We start from the raw sequence: 13,868 nt of genomic DNA, 5'->3' as shown, positions 1-13,868 counted from the left end.
TTCAATTTTCAAATACGTTCAGTGAGAGGATTTTAGTTTTCCGGACGGACAGAGGAGACGATAAGTCGATAACTCAACCGTCTTTTCTTTCTTTCTTTTTTTTTTTTTTCCGGTTCTGAGTATCTTTGATGTTTCTTTATCCTTATACCTCACGAGAATGATTCGTTACACCTCAACGGTCGAATGTGGAACATGCATTGAGAAAGATCTCTCCCTTCCGTTGAAGCGCTCCACAACGGCTACTTTTACAATAATTTCCGGCTCCTCACCTACTGAGAAATTTCCCTTCCTTCTTTTTCCTTTCCCCTACCCTCTCTGTCGCAGCGAGATGGAGAAGAGCGAGCAGAGTGAAGCGACAAGAGGAGGGCTGACACTGTTAACTGAAGCTTCATAAAATGGCCGTCGCATCCCGAATGGAGACGAAGAGAACCATCGGGGAAATGAGGAGACAATGTGTCTCCGGACCCGACCTTTTCACAGGTCTGTGTCGAGAGATTTGAAGAGGTAGAAAGGTGGCGATCGTTTGAGAGACGGACAGAAACTTAACGACGTGAGCTTGGTCTATACCTTTTACTCTATTTCTCTTCTTCCAATTTTCATTTCAGTAATCTCTTCGTCGTTCCAATTATCACAGTATAGAGGAGCATAGCTGCCCCCAGTCACCACTGTGGTGTATGTTGTTTAATCTTCGCCTGAATACTGATTTCTGATAATGAGCTCTCTTCTGGGTCTGGGCTTTTTATTCTCTTCCGTCGGTCTAATTTCTCAGGTTTGAGCCTCCAGGTTAGCAATGGCGTAGAGAGGAAATCTTTCAAAGTTCCTGAAGGAGCTTCGGTTTCTGATATGCCAGACACCACCCACAAGCCCAACCACTTCATACTTATTATAATATACTGTCTTTTGATAAATTTTCGTTGCTTCTCTAACCATACATATCTGACGTGCTTAGTGATTAAGCGTAAATACACCTATTATGTATCCAAATTTGATACGAGCCCTCATTGTTTTCCCAGGATGTTTATGGAAAAGATGAAAAGGGAGCTAAAGACATTGAACCCCAAATTGCCAATATTGATCCCTGAATGCAGTGAGGTCGAACCCCAATTGTGGGTCAGTTATTGTATTATCTGTTATAAATTGCAATTTATGTCTTTTTAGTGATTTGAGTTTCTCGTGCTGTATAGTTGTGTATTACCTTTGGATGACATTATGCCAATGCCTCTTTTGCCCTTAGTTTTAAATCAGTATTTTCAAGACTTGAAAAAGGAAAACTAATGTATCTGGGCTAGTGGTGTTGATAGTAAATGGAACATTTTCTAAACAAATAACATTTGATTAATCATTAGGAGATATACATTAAATGTGTGCATTCTCCTTGTGACAGAAATAGCCACAATATCTGACCACTGTATAATTATTCTGATTGTATCTCTCCACAGATATATGTTGAATAGTGTACAACTTTCTATTGCACTCTAAATCTTCTGCTTGCCTTAATAATCTGCTTGGCATTAACTCAGTATGAGATTGTCTTGCACAAAGGCTTCTCTGTGAATGACCTGGAGAGCACAAATTTTGTCCCAAAGAGAAATGGCTTATAGTTATTCAATGAGATGAGAATTAGTGAAGTATCCACCTGTTTTTATCTCGCCACATATTCTATCTGTATTTGGGAGGAAATTGTCCTAAGGGAATATTGGCTTGGTTAGTACCCGGGTCTTGCCATAAAATATGGTAATGAAAGTTTTAGTGTTATAGCATCCTCTTGTCTACTTTGCAACATTTTAGACTTCAGTGAATTGTTTGCTTCTTTAATCTTGGACTGTTCAGTTATGTGTTATCAATGTTTTGTAGAAATATATTCACTTGGGAGTCATATTATTACCTTTAGTGTAAATTTTTGTTCATGGATAAATAGCTCACTATGCCATACATTCTTGAATTTTTCCCCCCCTTGTTTGATAGAAAATATGAGTTGTAAGAACTCTTCAACATTAATTTTGCCTTCATGACTTTGGTTTAGACAAACTCATCGTCACAAGCTTCTACATCACAAGTTTGGAGGAGTTTTTCATCTTCCCTTTAATTTAATTGAAACTCACAAAAGCTTTAAGCTTTAAATTCTTAGCCTATGTTCATACTTTCTTCATATTTAACCCATATGATTCTTGCTTTATAAGTCACTAACTTTCTCTTCCTACAACTTATAACCATATTACCAACATCTTTAACATTTAATGCTCATTTCATGCTTTTTAAAACATGGTTTGCTGTTTGTGCTTTTAAATTCTCTAATTAGCAGGCTATGTTTTCATTAAAGTGCCTCCTAATTTCCTTTTTTTTTTTTTTTTTTAAAGGTTCGAGCCATGTATTTTATAGGCCTCTTGCTCCTTTAGGATTCATAGTCTTGAAGAATAAATTTCTCCATTTTCACAGGTATGGCTCTTCCTTTATCTCCGTGAACCTTGCTTGACTTTGACTTGGTATTTAGACGGGCTATATTGCCAAGTTATATGTGCTATAAACTTAACATTTCAATATATAGGTGTTGAATTCAAACATATGTGAATTCAAATGATAAAGTAGGATTGATGCTTTTTTATTAGATACTAAACTAGCATTAGCATGAGACTGAAGATGCAAGTAGTTGTTGGCAAATAGCTGGTACTTAAGGTATGCACTGAAAAACATAGCTAGTTTTTTTTTTTTTTTTTTTTTTTTGGGGTCTTGCACAAAGGCAACGACAACTATTGAATAGGCAATAGTTCAAATTTTGGCTGCCTTAATTAGCTTTACTTTTGTTAAGAGAACACAATAACTCCTTTCAAATAATCTGCTTCCTGGATTGTTTTGTTTGTTCACTTTGATCACTCTTTTGCTTGTGTTCTTCCTGAAAATTTTGGGGTCCTTAATTAAGGGGGAGGGGATTCTTTGGTCCCCTTTCATTGATATGTGATTTGATTTTGATTTAAGTATATACTTTGTAGAAATGAACTTTCTGAATTCCTACCTGGCTGTCTTCCTCTTCATTCTTTGGAGTAGTTGTTTGTTGCATAGCACATTTGTTTTCATGTTGTGGTTGCCAAGTTATACTTAGAAAGGTTTGAATTTAAGGGGCAAGAGTTTTGTAGTTGCCTTTCCCATCAAGGATGTGTTCTTTTTTGCTTGTTTGTTATGTAACTTACGATTACACTTTTGTTTGTTATCAAGTTCTACTTGAGAAACTTGAATGACTTTAGGGGGAAGGGTTTTGTGGTTGCCTTCCCCATCAAGGATGCGGTTTTTTACTTGTTTTTTTATGTGACTTGTGATTTTCACGTTGTGTCTGCTATTTCTGGATTGTGATTTTTGCCAGATTGCTTTATTTGTTTATTGTGATCACTTTTTTGTTTGTGTTCTTCCTAAAAGTTTTAGCGTCCTCAGGGGGGACGGAGTTTATGGTCCCCCTTTGTTGATACGTGATTTGATTTTAATTTAAGTTTACATTCTGTAAAAATGAACTTCCTGAATTAGACTAGTTATCTTGTTGTCTTTCCCTTAATTCTTTGTTTCTATTTGTTTGTTGCATAGCACATTTGTTTCATGTTGTGGTTGCCAAGTTATGCTTGGAAAGCTTTGACTTTAAGGGGCAAGAGTTTTGTAGTTGCCTTTCCCATCAAGGATGCGTTCTTTTACTTGTTTGTTATATAACTTATGATTACTCTTTTGTTTGTTATATAAAGTTCTACTTGAGAAACTTGAAGACTTTAGGGGGAAGGGTTTTGTGGTTGCCTTCCCCATCAAGGATGCGGTTTTTTACTTGTTTTTTTATGTGACTTGTGATTTTCACGTTGTGTCTGCTATTTCTGGATTGTGATTTTTGCTAGATTGCTTTATTTGTTTATTGTGATCACTTTTTGTTTGTGTTCTTCCTAAAAGTTTTAGCGTCCTCAGGGGGGACGGAGTTTATAGTCCCCCTTTGTTGATATGTGATTTGATTTTAATTTAAGTTTACATTCTGTAAAAGTGAACTTTCTGAATTAGACTAGTTATCTTGTTGTCTTTCCCTTAATTCTTTGTTTCTATTTGTTTGTTGCATAGCACATTTGTTTCATGTTGTGGTTGCCAAGTTATGCTTGGAAAGCTTTGACTTTAAGGGGCAAGAGTTTTGTAGTTGCCTTTCCCATCAAGGATGCGCTCTTTTACTTGTTTGTTATATAACTTATGATTACACTTTTGTTTGTTATATAAAGTTCTACTTGAGAAACTTGAAGACTTTAGGGGGAAGGGTTTTGTGGTTGCCTTTCCCATTAAGGTTGTGGTTTTTTATTTGTTTTTTATGTGACTTATGATTTTCATGTTGTGTCTGCTATTTCTGGATTGTGATTTTTGCCAGATTGCTTTATTTGTTTATTGTGATTACTCTTTTGTTTGTGTTCTTCCTAAAAGTTTTAGTGTCCTCAAGGGGGATGGATTTGTTGGTCCCCCCTCATCGATATGTGATTTGATTTAAGTATACACCTTGTAGAATTGAACTTTCTGAATTAGACTAGTTACCTGGCTGTCTTCCTCTTCATTCTTTGTTTCTAGTTGTTTGTTGCATGGCACATTTGTTTTCACGTTGTGGTTTCTATGTTTGGATTGTATTTGTTACCAGACTACTTTATTTGTTTATGTAATTACTTATTGAAAGTTTAGGTAGGAATTTTATGGTCCTCCCTCCAAAGTCTGGATGCCCCCGAAAGAGTAGGAATTTGTTAGACTGTGTTCATTACCAGACTACTATATTTTGTAGTGATTTGCTTGGAAGTTCGGATGCCCTCAAGCGGGGAGGGATTTATTGGACGATATCCTCCCTCCAAAGTCTGGATGCCTCCAAGGGAGTATAAATTTGTTGGACTGTGTTCATTACCAGACTACTGTATTTGCTACTGGTTTGCTTGAAAGCTCAGATGCTTTCGCAGGGGAGGGATTTTATGGTTCCCTCCTCTATCAATGCGCGAATTGATTGTAATTATTAATATACTTTAGTGAAAGTGAGCCTTCTAAAAAAGATTAATTACATGTTGCCTTCCTCCTTATCTATCTTTTTAGTTGTTTGTTACGTCATATATAAATAGTAGGACCTTATTCCTCGAAGTATCAAAAACTAATATGGAGGCTGTTGGAGATCTAAATGGATCAAGTTAGGTCTATCTTTTTAGTTGTTTGTTACGTGATATATATTAGTAAGACCTTATTCCTCGAAGTATCAAAAACATATGGAGGCTGTTGAAGATCTGAATAGATCAAGTTAGGTTATGTGCCTATTTGCTTTTTACCAAATAATGTTGTGCCCTTGCATGATGAAAGTGGAAATGTCGAATGCATTGTTTATGCATGGGTGAATATACATTTAATATTTTAGGTTAGGTCAATTATGATAGCCTTGATATTTTGGTGAGAAAATAAGCTTATTGAACTACTTTAAAGTCTCTTGCAATGTAGTTTAGTTGCATTTCAAGGAGATTGCGTAGGCATCATGACTAGAAGTAATTGATTGTTGTGGTGTGGGGACATTTCGTATGACCCACTCTAGCAATGATATTTCTTTATGACGTGATTAATTTAGATAGAATGTCCTAAACTAATTTGGCCTTAGCCCCCTTATTGGAAAAGGAAAATATACAAGGTTAAATTAAATTTTAATATTGGAGGATAACATATACAAGTTAATGAATACTCATATAAGAGCAATCGTAACAACATGGTCTATTGGTGAACTTTCAGCTTTAGAAATTAAAGGCAGTTTAGTAGGACAGATAGTGATTGCCAATATGGAACGTGCAAAGGTATGATAATACAGACAGATCTTGAGTTACCAAGATGAATAGTAGACTTTTACATTTTTTGAATGATTATAATTGTATGATTTATTTACATATTTCAAGTATAATTTTAATTTTCTTTATATGATCAATACTGATTTGTAATATTCACATTCTTCATAATGGCGATATATGCCTCTTGCTTTGTAGCAAGATGAATAGAAGTTAGCCTAGCCGTTTTAAGTCATATGCTTGTATTTTTAAAAAATCATGTGTTGGATGGATTTGAATCATGTGGACGACATATTCTACAATTGCTTAGTGAATTTTTTGTTGTGGAACAAAGGAAGAACTTCTCTCCATTTTGTGGTGACTTAAAATCAACAAAATAGGTAAGCTTCTCTGCGCATAGACATTTTTTTTCCTAATTGGCTCGTTAATTTAAATTGCTAGTATTTTCTATAGTTGTTCAGTGAATTCTAATTCCTTTAATGGACTTGAATCAAAGTAACCCTTTGAAAGAGGGAGGAAGAGAAGAACTTCTCTCCATCTTTTGGCAACTCTGGATCAACCGACTAAGGTAAGCCTCTATCCATCTATATTTTTTTCCTATAAAATCTCTCCTTCGACTGGCTCTCTTGTTCAAATCGATGATATATTCTATAGTTTATTGAATTTCAATTCCTTTGATAGACTTGAACTAGAGTAACCCTTTGATATAGGACAAAACATTATTTTTATAGTTGTATAGTTCTTTAATGTGGTGAATCAAGATGTCAAGCGAAGAACTTCTCTCATCTTGTGGCGACTCTAGATCAATAAAATAGGTAAGCTTCAATCCATCTTTATACTTTTTTCCCTACAAGATCTCTCCTTTGATCGGCCCTCTTATAAAAAGCAATGGTATTTTAGTTTATTGAATTTCAATTCCTTTCATAGACTAGAATCAAAGTAACCCTTTGATGTGGGACAAAACGTACAAAACGTAATTTTTATAGTTGTATAGTGAATTCTTCAATATGGTACTTTATAGAGGTAAAGAGAAAGAGAGAGAAGGGGAAGAACTTCTCTCCATCATAAGGTAATGCAAAATCAACAAGACAGGTAAGCTTCTCCCTTTTAAGGATGTGTGAATTGGTTGTGATTGCTACTTTATGAAGTAAACTTAATAAGTTTGGATGCCTTCACACAAGAGGTTGTGTGAATTGATTGTGATTGAGAATTTGCATGGATAAAGTTCCACTTGAGGAAGTTTGGATGTCATTGAAAGGGAAGAATTTTGTTGTTTTCCATTTTAATGCCTTATGAATGGGTGTTCTTTTAATTGAAGTTATTTTTCCCACAACTAGATTTCCTCCCGCTTCAAAGCTGTATTCTTTTCAAGTTATATATGCATTGTCATTGTTGTCAGATTTTTCTCGTTGTTTATTGTAATTACTTTTGCTTGCTATCAAGTTCTAGTAAGGGTGTTCTTTTAATTGAAGTTGTGTTCCTTGCTTGTTTCTCGTCTGTAGTTGTTTAGGGTTTAGGTTTTAGGTCCTAATTTTGGGCTTCCTGCCCCTTCAAGAATGTGAATTGATTGAAATTGTTTGTTTCTTGTGATTGTTCCTTTGAAAACCATTTGAAAGTTTGGACTCTCATAGGGCTTAATTTTTGGCCTCCCTCCCCTTCACCCTTCAAGAAAATTGATTGTGACTGTTTGTTTGTTGTGATTATTGTGTTGCTTGATCAGAAAGTTTTGTTTGAAAGTTTTGATAGGGCCTGATTTTTAAGGCTTCTTACTCCTTTAAATCGTATGAATTGATTGTGATTGTGAATTTATATAGATGAAGTTATGCTTAAGAAGTTTGAGAGGGAGGAATTTGTGGTTGTTTGTTTGAGAAGTTCTGCTTGAGAAGTTTGATAAATTATATAATAAGCAAGCAAAACAAGGTTGTGTTCCCTGTTTTTATTTGTGCTACATATTTTGTTTCTATTTTTGGAATGTGATTGTTATTTAATTATTGCATTTGTTTGTTGTGATTACCTGCTCAAGTTTCGTTTGAAACTTTGGATGTCTTCATAGGTTCTAATTTTGGGCTTCCTCCCCCTTCAAGAATGATTTGATTGAGATTGTTTGTTTGTTTGTTGTGATTGTTCCTTTATAGCGCTCTATTTGAAAGTTTCAATGCCTACGATTTTATTAAAACCAAATCTTAATGATTCGTTAGGTGGGATGATAGAAGGAACCAAAAACCAATCCATTTATTTGGAGGAATCATGTTCTGAGGAGTCATAGGCTAACTCCACATTTGAAATAGATAATGAAAGAGTAAATATTCGCTCGTAAAAATTTGGATTTTATTAGATTTCTAAATAGGGGCCAATCCAATATGGTAATAAAAGGAAAAACAAAATAAAGATTCGTTAGAACCTTCAAGAATAGGGCTTAATTTTCCCCCTCCCCCCTCCCCCCTGCCCTTATAAAGAATGAGTAAATTGATTGTAATTGCTTCTTTATTGTGATTATTTTGTTGTTTGCTTAGAGAGGTTTGTTTGAAAGTTTTGATAAGGCATGATTTTTAAGGCTCCCTACTACTTTAAAAATGTGTGAATTGATTGTGATTGTGAATTTATATAAATGTTATGCTAGAGAAGCGCAGGCAAGAATATTCTTTTCTGCTATTATAAGGATTAATTGAGCCTACTAATTGGGCATGCCAAGCCCCTTTTTTTTTTTCGCCTACAAGATGACAAATTCCTCCTTTCTACTCTGGGAACAGATAACCTTAGCAACATGAAATCATTAGGGGTGTATATGGGCAGAGCTGGGCAGGGCAGGACTAGCCCAATGCCCAGCCCGAAGTATGAACGGGCTGCATTTTGCAGCCTACTGTCCGGCCCTGCCCATAGAAGCCCTAACCATTTTGGGCTGGGCATGGGCGGGCTGGGCAAGGCGGGCTTTGCTGCCCAAATGGTGATGACCTACTAATATCACATGTAAAGAAATTTCATCCATACCTGAAAATTACATTTCATAATTTTACATTTTCACACATTAAAATTATCCAGAAATAATTCAAAACAAGTCTTAGCAAATATCCAAATAAATAATATTCATAATCCATTTAGAACAAAACAACTCTCAAGATTATAATTAAAGTCTTGAAATTCAAACAGTTTGCATTAATCTCCAGAAAGTTGAGAAAAGAATAAAACATCTGAAAAAATTGAAGAGGGGTTGAAGCACATCGAGATATTCCATTGGAAGCCAGGGATGGCGATGTAATAGAAACTTGATTATCCATTCAAGTGGCAAAAATTAAATGTTACTTAAAGGATTGCAAAAGGATATTAAAACTGAAGCAATGGGCTAATAGGAATAACATAGACCATATAAAAATAGGGTGAAAATAATTGTAAAAAGAAAAATAAAAAATCTTATAATCTTATAATAATTTAATATAACCACTTTTAATATGTAAATACTTATTATGTGATACAATGCAGTTAGTAGTCCATACAACTAAAAGACTTCTTTCTATGACTTGTTCATAAAAAATTAATACAAAATAACTAAATATAAATTAAATAAAAAAACATGTAATTCAGATAATTAAACCCCAATTTTCTTTCCATGCTCCTACCCCAATCTTGTTTTCTATCTTGCATAAATATTCAAAATTGTTTATTTATACAAATATGTAATGTATGAATTCCATTCTCTAACAAAAAAAAGTTATTAATAAGTTAAAAACAAGTTATTAAAAGCTCACGAAGAATAAGTTAAAAACAAGATACTACTGTTTCTTTAGAAGATTAGATCCCCTAAAATGGAAAACTAATAGACATGTAATATTAAATTGTAAAGAAGGGAGATAATTTTTTTTAGGTAAAGAAATGTAATATATTAATATTAGATGTAAAATAATATATATATAATTTTTCGGGCTCTTTTTTTTTGGTTGCCCATGAAATTTTGCCCAGCTCTTCGGGCTCGGGCGGGCTCAGCGAGCATAGCGGGCTTCATGCATTCTTGATGCCCAGTACTATGGACTGTCATCATTTGGGCTGAAAGTTGCTCCTTCCCTATTTTAAAAATATTTTTGAGCCCATTCTCCAAAATGCTTGCCTAATTTGCTGACATTTTGGATCACTATGGAATAATGCCTTCATCCAAAAAAAGCTTTATAGCTAAACCATAAATTGAAATTTTTTGGAGCAATATAGTCCACAATGAATTTTATCAATTTGGTCTCTACATTGCACAAGAATTACTCAAATTCCCAAATGACAGCTTGTCAGAAAAGCAAATCTAACAGTTTTTAGGAATTGTTAATTATGTCCGTGACTATAATATAACTAGACACACTACAAACCAGCTATCTAAGCTCCGCAAAAGGAACCCTATCCCTTATAGAAAGGAACAAACTGCTGCAATAAAAACAGTTTAAGGAGATAACATAGCATCCACCACCACTCAAAATTCTAGGTGATCATTATTGGGGTGCAATAGTTCTTGAAAAAGTTTATGCAATTCTAAGAATTGAAAAAATTCTAGGAAAGCACTACCACGCCACCTATAAGGAAATTCTAGTCGTAAAAAAGGGAATTGAAAAAATCAATTTTCATCTCAGTCCTTTTGAAAATCAATTTACATCATTTCCCTCCATGCTTGAAACAAAAAAGAAGACTTGTTCCAAATACACAATTGCTTAGGTGGAAAGACTTGTTCCAAATACACATCACATTTGCTGACTATCTTTTTAGACCACCCAAAGTTTAATTTTTCACACTTAGAAAAAAGCCCTCAGTATTCTCCTCATAGCCACCATTTTTTCTCTAGCATCACGACCTGAAAAACTACACTCACTGATGTTCACAATCTTGCCAAAGGAACTCTGTGTTAACACCCAAATCCATCCTTGTCTCTAGAATTTTGACCTAGATACTCCTTACCTCACCATCTCTATTGTTAAAGGACTGTTATGGTATCTTTGGGCTCTTTCCCAGCCTTACCACTATCATTACTTTTGTGATTCCAGAAACCAAAATCCCACCTTGTTACCCTTTTTCAAATGTTTACTCTTATCCTACTGAAGAGAAAAACTCTACAATGTCCTTAATGAGTATAATGTGTGGAACGTGCAAACATCAAAATAATAAAAGTTTTTCTATTTTTTCATACTTTTTAGGCATTATGAAAGAGACACTGACAGAAAAGTCTTTATACAAACAACCGTTTAAATTTCTGGAACACTTCTGCTTTGTGGCCTAAATATGAAAGTCAAATAATGAAGAAATTAGGATAAACTTTAACTGCATTTAATAAATACTGGTGAAGAGTCTACAGGGGCTATCACAACAGTTTGTTGCAGATTCATCAACAATAACGTTGCAAGAGTTCCAAAGAAACTTTGTCTTACAGAGGCTATCACCCCTCCAGCTCTCGCAGGAGAATCTCAAGATCCAAATTAGATAAGTTCACAATCCTAACCAAGTTAAGACATCTTTCAGAAGACTATACTGATTTCAGTACTACAAGCACCAGCTAGATCCTTAAAAAAAAACCTTCATAAACAATTTTTTTTAACGAGTCCTTTTTATGTTATTTCGTACTGTATTGTACAATTCCTTTGTTTGTGGGATTATTTTCTCGCAAGAGATAATTAAATTCTAGAATGGATTGCTACTTATGCCTAGATCTCGGATAAACGGAAATTTTATTGATAAGACCTTTTCAATTGTAGCCAATATCTTATTACGAATAATTCCGACAACTTCAGGAGAAAAAGAGGCGTTCACCTATTACAGAGATGGTGCGATATGATTCTTTTTTCCTTTTTTTTTTTTTTGCTCTCAAACTTAGGAGAAAGACACATTCTTCGGATAGAAAGAAAAAATAGAAAAAAACCTACGCTTGCTAAAGGTGAAGTTTGTGGAAATAAAATAATTCGTACTGTCGTGTATCCTCGATTAATGCATCCTCATATGCTTGAATTTTGTATTTATAGTATTAAGCAAAAGGTTAACTATACGTATGGGTTAGGTCAACTCTCCACTAATACCAATGGGCAGCATGGGGGAAGAAGCACTATGTTTAGGAATCAACAATACGAAAACTTTGTTAAAAAAAGAATATCCCCTCCTTTCTTATCGGGATTGGGACTAACAAACATCCATCTCGTTCATATTTTGGATACCCGTATAACCATCGAAGACTGTTAAAGTGACTAATTCCAGGAAATTAAGCAGTGTTGAGGACAAAGAAATTGTTGGAGTTACTATAAATATTTATTGTAAAAACACTAGCCCTGCTCAGTTCATAATGAGAATACTGCAATCTTTTTTATTCCATGTATTTTTATCATTATGCACATAAAGCCGTGTGAGATGAAAATCTCACGTATGGTTCTGGATCAGAGATTCTTTGAACCGAATGACGACCATAACGGATGTCGGCCCAATCCGAAGGAAATTATGCGGAATTATTATGAAGCTATGCGATTGAAAATTGATGATACCTATGATCGAAGTTAATATACTAACATAGGCCTTATCCACACAGAGAACATACAAAAGCTTTGGAATATTATTTTCCGACACTAGAATGATCTATCATAGGAAAAAAAAAAAAAAGAGCTAATCCCGCTATCTGTCATTACCACAACCTTTTAATAATATGGTCGCGATCTGTCATTACGTGTGATCCACTATAGAAAGAAAAAAGAACAGAAAGAGCTAATCCGCTAATAAATACTAGGAAAAAAAAGGATTTCTACATATATATCGTCCAAAACAACGATGTTTATCAGGTGTAGCAAAGAGAGAAACTTCATAGGAGTTGAAATATGAAGAAATAGATATGCCTAGATACTTTCTTTTCTATGGATAAAAGATCTAATTGATAGAGAAAGCACCGTAAAGATCAATTAGCGAGGTTTTGGGCCAATACAAGAAGAACTGCTTACTTATATCATGATAGAAAAGTTAGGAATATACACTTATGTAATAGAGTTGATCCCCTAAAGTCTTGAGCAACGGTGTAGTATCAGATCTCAAAGATAGTAAGTCTTTTCTTTTGTCTTCAAAGTTTTTTTCACAGATTCTATAGAAATTTATATATCATATAGAAAGTATATAATGATAATGAGAGTGTAAATGCCGATGCTTTATTCTTCTGAAGGTAGGAGAAAAGATAAAACTATAAAGCGAATTCCTTTTTTTATTAATCCAAATTCAAGTTTGAAACTCATGTAATTATCCTCTTTTTTTTGTTAAATAGATCTAATAAAAAAAATAGGGCACGAAAAGAATTGACTGTTGGGCCGTATGAGGCAGGAAATTATAATGAGAGTGTAAATGCCGATGCTTTATTCTTCTGAAAGTAGGAGAAAAGATAAAACTATAATGTGGATTCCTTTTTTTATTAATCCGAATTCAAGTTTGAAACTCATGTAATTATCCTCTTTTTTTGTTAAATAGATCTAATAAAAAAATAGGACACGAAAAGAATTGACTATTGGACCATATGAGGCAGGAAACTCTCAAATACGATTCTAAGGGAAGGGAATTTCCTCACCTATTCTGACCGCGAAGAACAGGCCATTCAACAAGGAGATTCAGAAATTGCGGAGGCTTGGTTTGATCAAGCCACTGAGTATTGGAAACAAGCTATAGCCCTTACCCCTGGTAATTATATTGAAGCGTAAAATTGGTTGAAGATCACAGGGCGTTTTGAATAAGAGCACTCTGTTTCTTATTTTATTATTAGTATTGTATTATTTTTATTATTAGTTATTATTATTAGTATTATTTATATATTTATATATATTTCTATTTTTCTATTTATAGATATTTTTCTATTTATTTTTTTTCTATTTACTTTATAGTAAATTTTCTAATTAATTTTTTGTTGTGCCCATCAGTCAACTCAAATCAACGAATTTTGCGCTATTGAAATATAAAACAGATCATTTCTCTAGGAACAAAAATTCAACGAATTTCTATTTCGTCTGGTATTTCGCAAGGATAAATGATACGCAGATATAGTAGAGAATTCAATTTTTTTCACTATTGAAATATAAATATTGGTATGTACCC

The 13,868-nt window shown here is 34.1% G+C and overlaps 1 long non-coding RNA gene across 1 annotated transcript; it reads left to right on the top strand.

Annotated features, from left to right (window-relative positions):
* Positions 1-5,596: 5,596 nt before the first annotated feature.
* Positions 5,597-6,609, top strand: LOC114718006 (uncharacterized). Its single transcript, XR_003737769.1, has 3 exons — positions 5,597-6,178; positions 6,295-6,366; positions 6,530-6,609. It is a non-coding gene; the product is annotated as an uncharacterized LOC114718006 (long non-coding RNA).
* The last annotated feature ends 7,259 nt before the right edge of the window (positions 6,610-13,868 follow it).

This window comes from Neltuma alba, unplaced genomic scaffold (assembly GCF_004799145.2).
Source record: "Neltuma alba isolate B1F8T4 unplaced genomic scaffold, ASM479914v2 tig00011790_pilon, whole genome shotgun sequence".
NCBI classification, from domain to species: Eukaryota; Viridiplantae; Streptophyta; class Magnoliopsida; order Fabales; family Fabaceae; genus Neltuma; species Neltuma alba.
The sequence above is the reverse complement of the archived record's forward strand: the minus strand, read 5'-3'. Positions and strand labels throughout refer to the sequence as shown.